This window comes from Capsicum annuum, chromosome 4 (assembly GCF_002878395.1).
Source record: "Capsicum annuum cultivar UCD-10X-F1 chromosome 4, UCD10Xv1.1, whole genome shotgun sequence".
NCBI classification, from domain to species: Eukaryota; Viridiplantae; Streptophyta; class Magnoliopsida; order Solanales; family Solanaceae; genus Capsicum; species Capsicum annuum.
This window is the reverse complement of record NC_061114.1, coordinates 133,177,230-133,190,842: the sequence shown is the minus strand read 5'-3', so window position 1 is coordinate 133,190,842 and position 13,613 is coordinate 133,177,230.

Below are 13,613 nucleotides of genomic sequence, written 5' to 3'. Positions count from 1 at the left end.
TCGGGTAAGAAGTTATGACACTTTTAGTGAAAATAGTAGCCCAACGTGATAAGGCCGCATCGCAGTGATGGACAAAATCACGTTTGCCTTTTTCTAGTTGACCACCATGATAATGTCGCATTGCACCAAGGGGAAAATTCTCATTCAGTGCAGTACCACGATGGCGCTGCTTCGCTCCAAGGTGCCAGTTCAAAATTGTCCATTTCTAGTGGCGCATTGCAATAGAACCGCATCGTGCCATTGGACAAAATGAGGATTGTACTTTTCCCAGTGGTCCAAAGCGATAAGCACCGCGTCTCACCGAAGCCAAAAATTAGTATTTTCAGTTTCGCGATTTAATTCTCAGGGACTGTTTGGTCTTTTTCCATGGCCCTAAATCCATCCAAAACACGTAATTATAACCCTAAAGGGGCATTATGTTCCCCATTACTCATAATTTCACTCAAAGAAACTAATCTTTTCTCAAGAACAAGCCCTAGCCTTCAAGATTCAAGATCAATTCTCAAGGAAAACCCAAAGAACTCTCACGAATTCATCAATCCAGATATATTAAATGTTCATCCATGGGTTCCTTTCACCCATGGAGTCCAAGTATCCAATTTAAAATTCAAAGTTGTGATTTTTACAAGCTATTGTAATTTTAAATTGTGATTTTAACCATGAATCCCCTTTAATCTTGATTCTATACCATGTTTACATGAAATTATTGTTGTTATTAAACCCCACATGTTTAATGATGTCATTTGCTAATTTAATTCATAATTAATGATATTGATGTTGAAATCATGTTGTTACTACAAGATTTAAACTATTCCCATGCGTAGCTTAAACCATGAATATCAAGTATTTGATGACATGCCTACAAGAATGAATTTTTAATAAATGCTTTCATATTATGTCCTCAAAGTTTTAGTACTATTTTGCTATTATTGTTATCGAACCCTGGGGGTTATGAATACTCCAAAACATAGTTGTTTACTTAGTCTCAGTATCTTTAGAATAATTTCATATAAATTATGAGTGTCATCAGTTCAGTCAGTTATCATAATCAGTTAAACTTAGAACAATTCAGTATTTTGAGTCAGTTCGGTTGGTAGTAGGATTTAGCACGGAGCGAACCCAGGGATGAGGGCTCACATGCCAGTTGAGAGTGTGACCTTTAGTAGAAGTCCCTGTATTCTAGAACTACGTAGCCAGTGTAGGTTGAGATGTTAAACTTTCAGGTTAGGGTTGACACATATCTCATTAGGGCCCTGCCACTTAAGGGTGACCCTTAGTCCTTTGGGATAACACTTTAGTGGATCCACGTAGCTAGTGTTAGTACTCTTGGCACAGTACTAACACCATTCCTACTGGGGTCACAGGTTGGACCCCAAATTACTCATTGGGGCATGTCGGTTAGATCATAGCTCCCACAGTCTCAGTCCAGTCATCATATCAGTAATTTAGTTTCAATTTTGCTTGACCATTGCATAAAAATATCAGTTATTCATTTATTAGTACTCAGTATTTTAGTTTACAAATTATATTCAGAACATGTTTTATGCTTGGTCATGCATTCTCAATATTTACAGATTTCATGCATTTTATTCAGTACTTCATGCTATTTATTCAGTCAGTTATTACTCCTATACATGAACCCATGCATATCAGCCTACTTTAATTAGCATACCAGTATATTCAAAGTACTGATCACATACTCTTTTCTTGTGCTATGATCTATCATATCATAGGTTCAAATGCTTAGTTTTCAGATCGCGCATAGACTTTCTAGATTATTAGACATAGCAGTAGTGAGTCCTCATATTTTAGGGACATGGTTTATTTATCTCTGTTATATCATACAATTCAGTATTTTTCCATTTAGTCAAAGTTAGTTGGGGGGTTCTCCCAGCATCTCCACAGTCAGTCAGTAGAGGCTTTTCAGACTAGTACAGACAGTTAGTCAATCTTCAGTTTTCAGTTATCATTATCAGAAGTTATATCAGTATTCTTAGGTTTATTTTACAGACTTTATCAAAACTATGATTTAAAACCTTATGGCTTCTCAGTTAAATTTCATATATAATCTATTGTTATCAGTTTTATTCAGTGCTCACAGTAGGTACCATCTCATGGATTAGCTTGTAGTCCCCCGGGACTATAAGCATCGTGTGGTACCCAGGGTATACTCTCAGAGCATTACAAACTTAGTATCAGAGCCTAAGATTTTAAAGTATCCTAGGAAGTCTGAAAGTCATATCAAGTAGAGTATTGTGCATGGGTGTGAAGCATGCCACACTTATGGACAAGAGGCTACGAGGCATTTTAAGAAAAGTTTTCCTTCTTTTGGTTTTCATGTTATGCGACTGAGCATGAGCTCATGTTAAACTCTCTGTCTAATCTATTCTCCCTTTTGTTTACAGAACATGCCTCCCAGAAAGATAAATGAAAAAAGAAATGTGAACTAGTCAGCACCTCCGCCCGCTTAGGAATATCCCCTGAACGAGCATGTTTCTCATGCAGAGTTCAGAGTTGTATTAACTACTTTAGCTCTCTCTGTAGTGGCTTAGAATGTTCATCCAACCACTGTTTTGGCCAACCCAGTGGCTAATACTACCACAGCTAAGATTCGGGACTTTACCCGAATGGATCCTCCTCTATTCTCAAGATCTAAATCCAAAGAGAATCCACCGGAATTCTTAGACATGGTGCAGAAGGTGACAAACATTATATGGGTAAATTATAGTGAGAGTGCTAAATTGGCTACTTACCAGTTGCAAGATGTACCCCATATATAGTTTAAGTGGTAAAAAAATGATAGAGGCGTAGACTCAGCCTATAGAATGGGAGGAGTTTGTTACAACCTTCTTAGATAGTTTTTTCCCATTGGGGCTAAAGAAAGACAAAGTTTTAGAGTTTATCAACTTGAGGTAGGGCAAAATGAGTGTGAAGGAGTATTCCCTTATGTTTAATCAGTTAGCTAGGTATGCTCTTCATGTGGTGGCTGATAATAAATCTAGGATAAGTAAGTTTGTGTTTGGGATATCTAACAGTGTGGTCAAGGAGTGTAGGAATGTGATGTTAATTAAGGAGATAGACATATCTAGGCTTATCTTCCATGCTCAATAGATTGAAGAGTAGAAGAATAAGGAGAAGAAGAGAGAGAACAACTGGGCTAGAACAGGTAGCTTTAATTTTCCTCAGCCAAAGTCAGAAGGTGGTAACCATCCTCAGTTCCATTAGAAATCTTTAGTCCTAGCTCTATTTTTAGCTAGTGCCCCAATACCCAAATTCAGAAATGACAATCGAGATAGGGCACCAGGCTCTAAGTCCCAAGGCACTGTAAATAATGGGCATACAATATTTTTTGCCAAAAATATGGTAGAAACCATCAGGGTATTTGTAGAGCTGATAGTGATGTATATTTTGGGTGTGGCAATCCAGGCCACAGAGTCAGGGATTGCCCAAAGAGTGGCCAGCAGGGTCAGTTCAGTCATCCCTCAGTTCCATCCAATTGCCCGACTCAGCAGGGTACTGCTTCCAGTGGCACCAGTAGTCAGCGCCTAAATAGGTTGTTTGCACTTCAGTACCAACAAGATCAGGAAAGTTCTACTGATTTGGTTACTGGTACATTACAAGTCTTTCATTTGCATGTTTATGCTTTACTAGACCCTGGAGCTTTTTTTTTTGTAACCCCTTATATAGCCATCAACTTTGGTGTTAGTCTCGAAATCTTAGCAGAGCCTTTCTCAGTGTCTACCCCAGTGGATAAGTCTATCATATACTTGCGGGTATACAGGAACTTCCAGGTTACAATGTCTCAGAAAGTTACTTCAGTTGATCTCATGGAGTTAGAGATGATGGATTTTGACATCATTCTCGACATGGATTGGCTCTATCGTGCTATGCTTCAGTTGATTGTAGAAATAGAGTAGTTCATTTTTAGTTTACTAATGAATCGGTCCTTGAATGGAGAGGTAGTACTACAATACTTAGGGGTCAACTTGTTTCGTACCTTAGAGCGAGAAAAATAATACCTAAAGGGTGTAGTTATCATCTTGTTTGAGTTAAAGACTCTAATTCTGAGACTCCTAATCTTGAGTCAGTTTCAATAGTAATGGAATTTCCAGATATGTTTCCTGAAGATCTTCCCGGAGTTTCTCCCGAAAGAGAAATTGACTTTGAAATAGACCTTCTTTTAGATACCCAGCCTATCTTTATTCTGCCATATAGAATAGCTCCAGCCGAACTCAAAGAGTTGAAAGATCTCCTAGATGAGAGATTTATTAAGCCCATTATTTCCCTGTTGGGCACACCAGTCTTGTTCATGCGTAAGAAAGATGGTTCTCTCAAAATGTGTATTGACTATCGTCAGTTAAACAAAGTCATAATTAAGAACAAATACCCATTTTCCAGAATTGATGAGTTGGTTGACCAACTTCAGGGTGCCATTTATTTTTCCAAGATAGACTCCAGATCCATCTATCATCAGCTCAGAGTCAGAGAATGTGACATTCCATATATAGCTTTTAGAACTTGGTATAGTCACTTTGAGTTTCTAGTTATGTCCTTTGGTCTAACAATTTTCCCAGAAGCCTTCATGGACTTGACGAATCGAGTGTTCAAGTAGTACTTGGATATGTTCATCATAGTCTTCATTGATGACACTCTTATCTGCTTTCGTAATGAAAATGATCATGCAGACCACCTTAGAATTGTATCTCAGACTCTTTGAGCCCATCAGTTGTTCACTAAATTCAGTTAGTGCAAATTTTGGCTAACATCAGTAGTTTTTCTTGGCCTTATTATTTTTATGATGACATTAGAGTTCATCTTTAAGAGATTAAAGCAGTGAAAAACTAGCCTAGACTCATCTCTTTATCAAATATCAGGAGTTTCTTGGGTTTGGCTGGCAATTACCGATGGTTTGTTGAAGGGTTCTCGTCTATTGCATCCCCCACGTCCAAATTGACTCAGAAGAAAGTTAAGTTTCAGTGGTTAGATTCTTATGAGAAGAGTTTTTAGGAGTTGAAGACTCGAGTTACCACAACCCCAATTTTGACGTTAATAAATGGTTAAGATGGGTTTGTTGTGTACTGTGATGCTTCCAGAGTTGGTTTGGGGTGTTTTGATATAGAAGGGTAAGGTTGTGGCCTATTCCTCTAGACATCTTAAGCCCCTTTAAAAGAATTACCCTACCTATGATCTTGATCTAGTAGCTATTATGTTTGATTTAACAATTTGGAGGCACTATTTGTATTGGGTGCATGTAGATGTGTTTACGGATTACAAAATCTTGCAGTATGTATTTTAGCAAAAAAATTTGAATCTGCGTCAGAGGAGATGGTTAGAATTATTGAAAGATTATGATATGAGTGTTTTGTATTACCCGGGCAAGGCCAATATAGTGGCAGATGCCCTAATTAGATTGTCTATGGGTAGTGTTTCTAATGTTGAAGATGACAAGAAAAAGTTAGTTCAGGAAGTCCATCAGCTTGCCAGGTTATGTGTTTGTTTGTTTGATTTAGCCGAGGGTAGCATTTGTGTTTAGAATAGTTTAGAATCTTCTTTGGTTGCTGAAGTGAAAGAAAAATAGGATATGGATCCTAGTCTGGTGAAGCTGAAGAAGTCAGCCAGAGATCAGAAAGTAGAGGTTTTCTCCCAAGGGAGAGATGGTGTATTGCATCGCCAGGGTAGACTGTGTGTGTCGTATGTTGATGGGTTGAGACAGAAAATTCTTATTGAAGCGTATGGTGCGCGTTACTCAATTCATCCAGGGCCCACGAAGATGTACCATGATCTATGAGAAATCTATTAGTGGAGTAGGATGAAGAGGGATATTGCAGAGTTTTTGACTAAGTGTTTCACTTGTCAGTAGGTTAAGATTGGACACTACTAGATGCCTAGTGGGTCTATGCAGGAGTTCAGTATTCCCATTTAGAAGTGGGAGTTAGTGAACATAGATTTTGTGACAGGTTTGCCCTGTACTCGGCAACAACATGATTCAATTTGGGTCATTGTGGATAGGATGACCAAATCATCTCATTTCTTACCAGTCCATACTTTTTATTCAGCCGAGGACTATGACAAACTCTATATTAGAGAGTTGGTTAGGTTGCATGGTGTTCCATTGTCTATTATCTCAAATAGAGGTACTCAGTTTACATCTCACTTTTGGAAAGCTTTTTAGAAGGGTCTCGGTACCCAAGTTCACCTCAGTACAACCTTTCACACTCAGACATATGGTCAGGCAGAGAGGACCATTCAGACTCTTAAGGACAAGTTAAGAGTGTGTGTTGTTGACTTTAAGGGCGGTTGGGATAACCCTTACCTTTGATTTAATTTGCATATAATAACAACTATCATTTCAGTATTCATATGGCTCTGTTTAAGGCTCTATATGGAAGGAGACGTAGATCCCTGATTGATTGGTTTGAGGTAGGAGAAACTGCGTTGATAGGGCCTGACTTGGTGTTTGATGCTTTGGAGAAACTTTAGCTAATCCGGGAGAGGCTTAAGGCATCCTAAAGCCCACAAAAATCCTATGCATATGTGAGGAAAAATGATCTTGATTTTGAGATTGGTGACTTTGTATATCTAAATATCTCTCCCATGAAGGGAGTAAAGAGGTTTAGTAAGAAGGGTAATATTAGTCCTTATTTGTAATGCCCTGAGTCTACACCCCAAATGCCACACGGTGCTTTTAATCCCAAAGGACCATAAGCTAACCCATGACTGATACCAGCTACAATCACTGAATAATAATAACTCTGTAATAATGCAGAAATTAGGCTAAATCTGACATAAGGTTCATAACTAAATCAAACATTGAATACTGATAAATAAATACTGAAAACTGAACAACTGTCTGAAATAATCTAGTCTGAAGAGCCTCTAACTAAACTGTCTGAATATGGAGTTGATGGGACAAGGCCCCAACTAACTCTGATTACTGAAGTACTGATAACTAAAATAATACTCTATCCTCAAACTATGAGGGCTCACCACTAAATTTGTAGTTGATAATCTAGCTTGCTAGGTACAGTCAGGAGCCTGTGCATCTGAACCTATGATATAAGACATCATAGCGCAAAAAAAAGGTATGCGTCAGTACTTTGAATAACTGGTATGCTAGGTGAGGTGAGGCTGAATGCAGGGGTTCATATGCATGAACAGTAACTGACTAACATAAAGATAACTAAATGAGAGTCTTTGTATTTCTGAAACTGTTATAATTGCTGATTATGCAATACTATGTACATAACTATATATATTGTAACTGAGATCATATTAACACCAGGTACTAAGTTTTGATAACTGAATAACTGATATATGAGTTTACTGATACTGTATTACTATTAACTGAGTGATTATTTCTGTTAGTTCTGATTCTGTAGAACTAAATTGTGTTCTAAACTGAGTTGGTTAACTGTATCTGACAGTCTTGATTCTGATACTTAACTAGGTTTTATACTGAGTTTGAAACTAAAATAGAAACTGTGGAAGTGTTCATCTAATCGACATACCCCGATTATGAACTAAGTTAGGGTCGAACCTGTGACCCCAGTTGGAAGGGTGTTTGCACCTTACTAAGGGTTACTAACAATGGTTATGAGTTTTCTCTATCTGACAGGAAGCCATTTCGTCAACCCTCGTTGGAAGGAAAACTTATACGAGATGTATCAACCCTAGACTGGCAGGAAGATATCTCAGCCTACACTGGATACAAAGTTCTGTAACACAGGGACTGCTACTAAGAGTCAAACCCTTTTTACTGACAGAAATGCCCCCATTCTTGGGCTCACTCGATGCTGATTCCTACTCCCAACTGAATAGACACTGAACTGATTTCTAGACTGTACTAGGCTTGACTGAACTGTTACTGATCGTGTTAACAGAATGAACTGGACTAAGTTCACTGAGTTATAATGTCTGACTAAATATACTAAGTTTTGTACTGACTAAATAATATAAATCGTGGTATTTCTGAGACTATTTTGTAACTACTGTAGCTCTAGGTCAACAGCTAGATTTTTTGGTATTGAATACCCCCAGGACTTTATAGCATAAAAAGTGAAGCATATCATGACCTAAAATGAATAATAGTACTTGCTTACTAACAATTGTATTTATGTAGACGTTTTATCAATATACTTGATATACATGAACTTGTGCATGAATGGAATCACATAATAGCATGTCATGCTTTCACTAGTCAATTCTCCTAAGCATTTTAACAAACACTTGGGGAGCATGGTTGTTTCATATAACGATAAACATATAATTATATCATGACTACTAAATTCAACTTGTAGTTCAAGAGTTTAACATGAAGAACACATAATTCAATCCACAATTATCTAGTTTTCATGGAACTCGTAATAAATCGTGGAATTAAACCCCAAACATCAAATTTATACATGAACACAATTCAATTCTAACATGCAAATCATGAAATCATGAACTTGTAATTTTAAAAGGAGTTCTTGGACTCTATGGGTGAGAGGAACCCATAGATGAACACCTAACATACCTTGGTAATTAAATTCGTAAAGATTGATGGTGCGGTCTTAAAGCTTGAATTTAAAATTAAATCCCTTAGGGTTTGTTCTTGAGAAACTTTGAGAAAGAATGAGGGATTTTGCCTTTAGAGAGGCTTAAACTTGTGTTTTAGGGGCTGATATAAGGTGGGAAAAGATCCATTTACCCCTCTGGACATGAAAATTAAAAGAGCAGAAATCGTACCCAGTGACGCGTAGACCGACGCACCGCGTCGATGGCATCGATGTGCTGACCAACACACTGCATCAATTTTTCATTGGTTCACTAAAATTTGCACTCTTAAGCTGGGAAAATATTTGTGATGCGATGGGCGATGCAACGCTTTGAGATTGCGTCAACCCACTATTTTGGTCGTCCAAACTTGATTCAAACGAGGTCCAAAAAATTTGAAACTCACCCAAAGTGATCTTTTGACATACCTGATCCTGATTCAATCTAAGGATTGACATTTTAAGGTCATAAGGATCATGAAATAAGATCGTCAACTTATGAAGGCTAAAATAAATTCTAAGTATCAACACTTAGCTAAACATTTTACGTATGGGACCTCTTTTCCTTTTCTAAAGGACTGATTTAAGCTTAGAATTTTGTGGGGTCTTACAATATCTCCCCCTTATGAACGTTAATCCTCGAATAAGACTGACTAAGCTGAGAATACTGATAGACTGAATTTACATACTGATCATGCACAACTGACGTATGATTTCATAATTGAATCTATTGATATACTGAACTATCATACTGACAAGCATAAATAAAACATGACTGAGTTCTGGAGACATGACACATGACTGAGCTATTTCATGAAGATATGCATGATATAAGAATGTTATGCAACTGGACCGATACAGAGTTCTAAAGGTAATCTGAGCATGGAACTAAGTAAATTCAAGGAAAATAGTTACCTTGAGCTGAGTCTGAGTTTGCGGAGAAAAGGTGAGGATACTTGGTTCGCATATCTACTTCTTCTTCCCAAGTATCTCCCTCAATGGACTAATTTCGCCAAAGATTTTTGACTAGAGGAACCTCTTTGTTCCTTAATCTGTGAACCTAAAAGTTGAGAATTTTGATTGGGATTTTCTCATAAGAGAGGCTGTTCTGAACATCAATGTCCTCTATCGGGACTACAACTGCTGGGTCACCTAGGCACTTCTTCAGCAAGGAGACATAAAACATTGAGTGTACTGAAGCTAAATTTGAAGGCAACTCAAGCTTATAAGCTACCTTTCCAAAACGGCTAAGAATTCGATAAGGACTGATATATCGAGGACTGAGTTTCCCCTTCTTGACAAACCTCTTCACTCCTTTCATAGAAGAGATTTTTAAATACACAAAGTCACCTATCTCAAACTCGAGATCCTTTCTTTGCACATTGGCATACGATTTCTATCGGCTCTTAACTGTCTTGAGCCTTTCTCTAATCAACTGAAATTTTTCTAAGGCATCAAATACCAAGTCAAGCCCTACCACTATGGCCTCACCCACTTTAAACCAACCAATGGGGGATCTATATCTCCTCTCATAGAGTGCCCCAAATGGAGCCATTTGAATGCTGGAGTGATAATTGTTATTATATGCAAACTCATCAAAGGCAAGTGGTCATTCCAACTACCCTTAAAGTCAATGACGCACACTCTTAACATAACTTCTAGAGTCTGGATTATCCTTTATGCTTGACCATATGTCTGAGGGTGAAAGGTTGTACTGAGGTAAACTTGGATACCAAGACCTTCTTAGAAGGCTTTCCATAAATGAGAGATGAACTGCGTACCTCTATCTGAAATGATGGACAACGAAACTCTGTGTAATGTGTAATCTGACCAACTTTCTAACATAGATATTGGCATAATCCTCAGTTGAATAAGAGGTATGAACTGGTAAGAAATAAGCTGATTTGATCATCGTATTTACTATGACTCAAATCGAATCATGTTGGCTGTGAGTACGGGGCAAACCCATCACAAAATCCATGTTCACTTTCTCCCACTTCCATGTGGGACTACTAAACTCTTTCATAGACCTACTAGGCTTCTGATGCTCAATCTGGACCTGCTGACATGTAGAGCATTTAGCCACAAACTCTGAAATGTCTCTCTTAATCGCACTCCATCAATAGACCTCTCACAAATCACAGTACATCTTAGTGGCCCCTAGGTGAATCGAGTAACGTTCTCCATGTGCCTCTACAAGAATCCTCTATCTCACTCCATCCACATATGACAGACATAGTCTACCCTGGCAGCGTAACATACCATCTCTTCTTTGGGAGAAAACTTCTACTTTTTTATCTTTGACTGGCTCTTTTAGTTTACCTAAACTGGGATGTTTGTTTTGCTTTTCTTTTACCTCAGAAACCAAAGAGGATTCTGAACTATTCTGCACCTATACACTACCCTCTGCTGAATCGAATAAGCGGATACCTAGTTGGGCAAGATGATGAACTTCCTAAACTAACTTCTTTTTTCCATCCTCCACATGAGCAACACTACCCATAGACATCCTATTGAGAGCATCAACTACTACATTCGCCTTGCCCTGATAATACAGAACACTCATGTCATAATCTTTCAACAACACTAACTACCTTTTTTGATATAGGTTCACATCTTTATTAGAGAACACATACTGCAGGCTTTCATGGTCTATAAACATATCCAAATGTACCTCTATAAGACCCTGCAAAATTTTCTCATAGTCTGAGCCTTAGAGTGTGTTCAGTGAAGTGTTAATCCAGCCCTAAAAGGTTGAGAAGTATCTTCCCAAGTGAAAAGTATTTTGAACCATATAGAATTTTCCTAATATCAACTTTTTGTCATGTAGAGAATTGAATAAGCTTTCTGTTGATACCAAATTTACCCAAATCAGACACTCGGATGAAGAGTTAGAGCCATTTTAATGAGACTGTATACCACCTGATACTTTAGCGCATCGTGGAGCCATCCAAATGGCAACCGTCAAAATCCAGTGAGCCTTCACGATTATGGCGCATTTTGACAAGGCTTAATTTTAAAGTTTTCCATCTCCAGTGCACCAACGCGATTTCACCACGTTGCAGTGCTTTTCCAATTCGCAACCAAGGTGGCAACGCGATTTCCACTGCGTCGCACCTCCAACCAGTTTTCCAATTGTCTAGTTTCTAGTGAGCTGGCGCGATTTCACTGCGTCACACCAGCATGTGAAATCGAGATTTTTAGAGTTTTATTTTTAAATTTTAAGGATCAATTGGTAATTTCCAAAAGCCCCAAACCAATCTATATGAGGGATCTATACCCTAACTAACGAAAATACTTCATTATTCATCAATTTCCCCCCAAATCCAAATATTTTCTCTTTAAAGAAATCAAGAACAATACCTAGGGTTTCTAATCCAACACCTAAGTCATCAAGATTCCTCCATAAATCTTTCAAGAATAATATAACAAGGTATGTAGATATTGATTCTTAGGTCCCTTTTATCCAAGAAGCTCAAGAACCCTTTCCTAAATTTCAAAGATCTTATGTTTATGAGTTTTCATGATTCATGTGAATTGAAATTGGAGTTGATGCTATTATTGAGTTTCTAATTCATGTTTTGTTTATGAGGTTTCAAGATTTGACCATAGTATGTGATATTCATGTGATGTTCATGATAAACCCCCTTCAAGTTGCTTGTTAAGTGATGTGTTCATGTAAATTAAGTGTAGAAATTATTGAATAAGCAAAGCATGCTCCCAATATGTTTGATAAAATGCTTATGTGAAGGAATTAGAGCCATTATAGCATGTTAACTAGAAATCTCCAATTGTGTGCAAGCCTATGCATGCCAAGTGTTTGTTGAAAAGCCTTAGAGAACGAATTGCGACAGGTTAGCATCAAATCCCCCAATTATGTGTTCTTTAATGCTTGTTAAGTATTTGATGCAAGATCTTGTTGAATAGAGTATGAGCCAATAGCATGTCTCCCTATACTATCATATGTTTATGGTTTCTAAATACTTGAAGAGATGCTTTAGTAATTGTGAAGGTGAATAAATGTCCATGGTCTTGATAATTCAAGAATGGTTGTGCTTTACTTTTATGTTATCGAGTCCTGAGGGTATTTATACCCGACAATTTAGCTGTAGTCTAAAGCCGTGTCAGTTTTCACGATAATCTCAGCCAAGCCATGATTCTCAGAACTCAGTGAGTTATAGAACTCTGTACTCTCATACAGATATAGAACTTAAGAAATCTTAGTAATCTCCGTAATCTCAATATCGCTAGTAATCTAGCCTCAGTTCTGTTCTCAGCTCTGATCTAGTAGTATTCAAGTGTTCAGTTCATACCTCAGTAGTAATTGAGTAATCTATTTTAAGCTCTGTATCATTCAGTCAGACAACGAGATTCAGTAGTATTCCATCAGATACGAAACCAAGTGAATTCAGCTTAACTCAGTCAGATCAATTGAGAAATATGATTCGTATCAGAAGTAGTTTAGTTCAAGTTAAGAATCAGTTTAGAGTCTTTCAGTTGGGAGTAGGAGTTAGCACCAAGCGAGTGCAGGGATGACGGCTCCCCATTAGAGAGACAGAGTCGTTAGGAGCAATCCCTGAACTCCAGAACTGTGTAGCCAACGCAGGATATAGGAGTCACCCATTAGAAAAGACTTATCACCCGCTAGATAGGCTTGACTACTATACTGCCTTAGGCTTGACTTCCTGCGAGTGTCACCCGTTAGAGAGGCTTGACCAGAGAGGTCTTTACCCATGGCATGGTATTGACAACCTTCCAGCTGGGGTTATAGGTTGGACCCCACCAGTTTATATTTGGGGCATGTCAATTAAGTGAGAACTCCTACAGTTACAATTTCAGTATCAGTCTTCAGAAAAGAACTCAAAAATCAGGACTATCAGATACAACCATCTATCTCAGTGAGGAACTTAGATAGTTCTATTGACTCATGGACCACCCGCTAGATAGGCATGGTCCCATATAAAGTATTGAGTAATCTCATTATCAGATCCAGAGATCACCCGTTTGATAGGCTTGATCTCAGTCTCAGATTCAGTTAGGTAATTTTATTATCAGATCCAGAGATCACCCATTAAATAG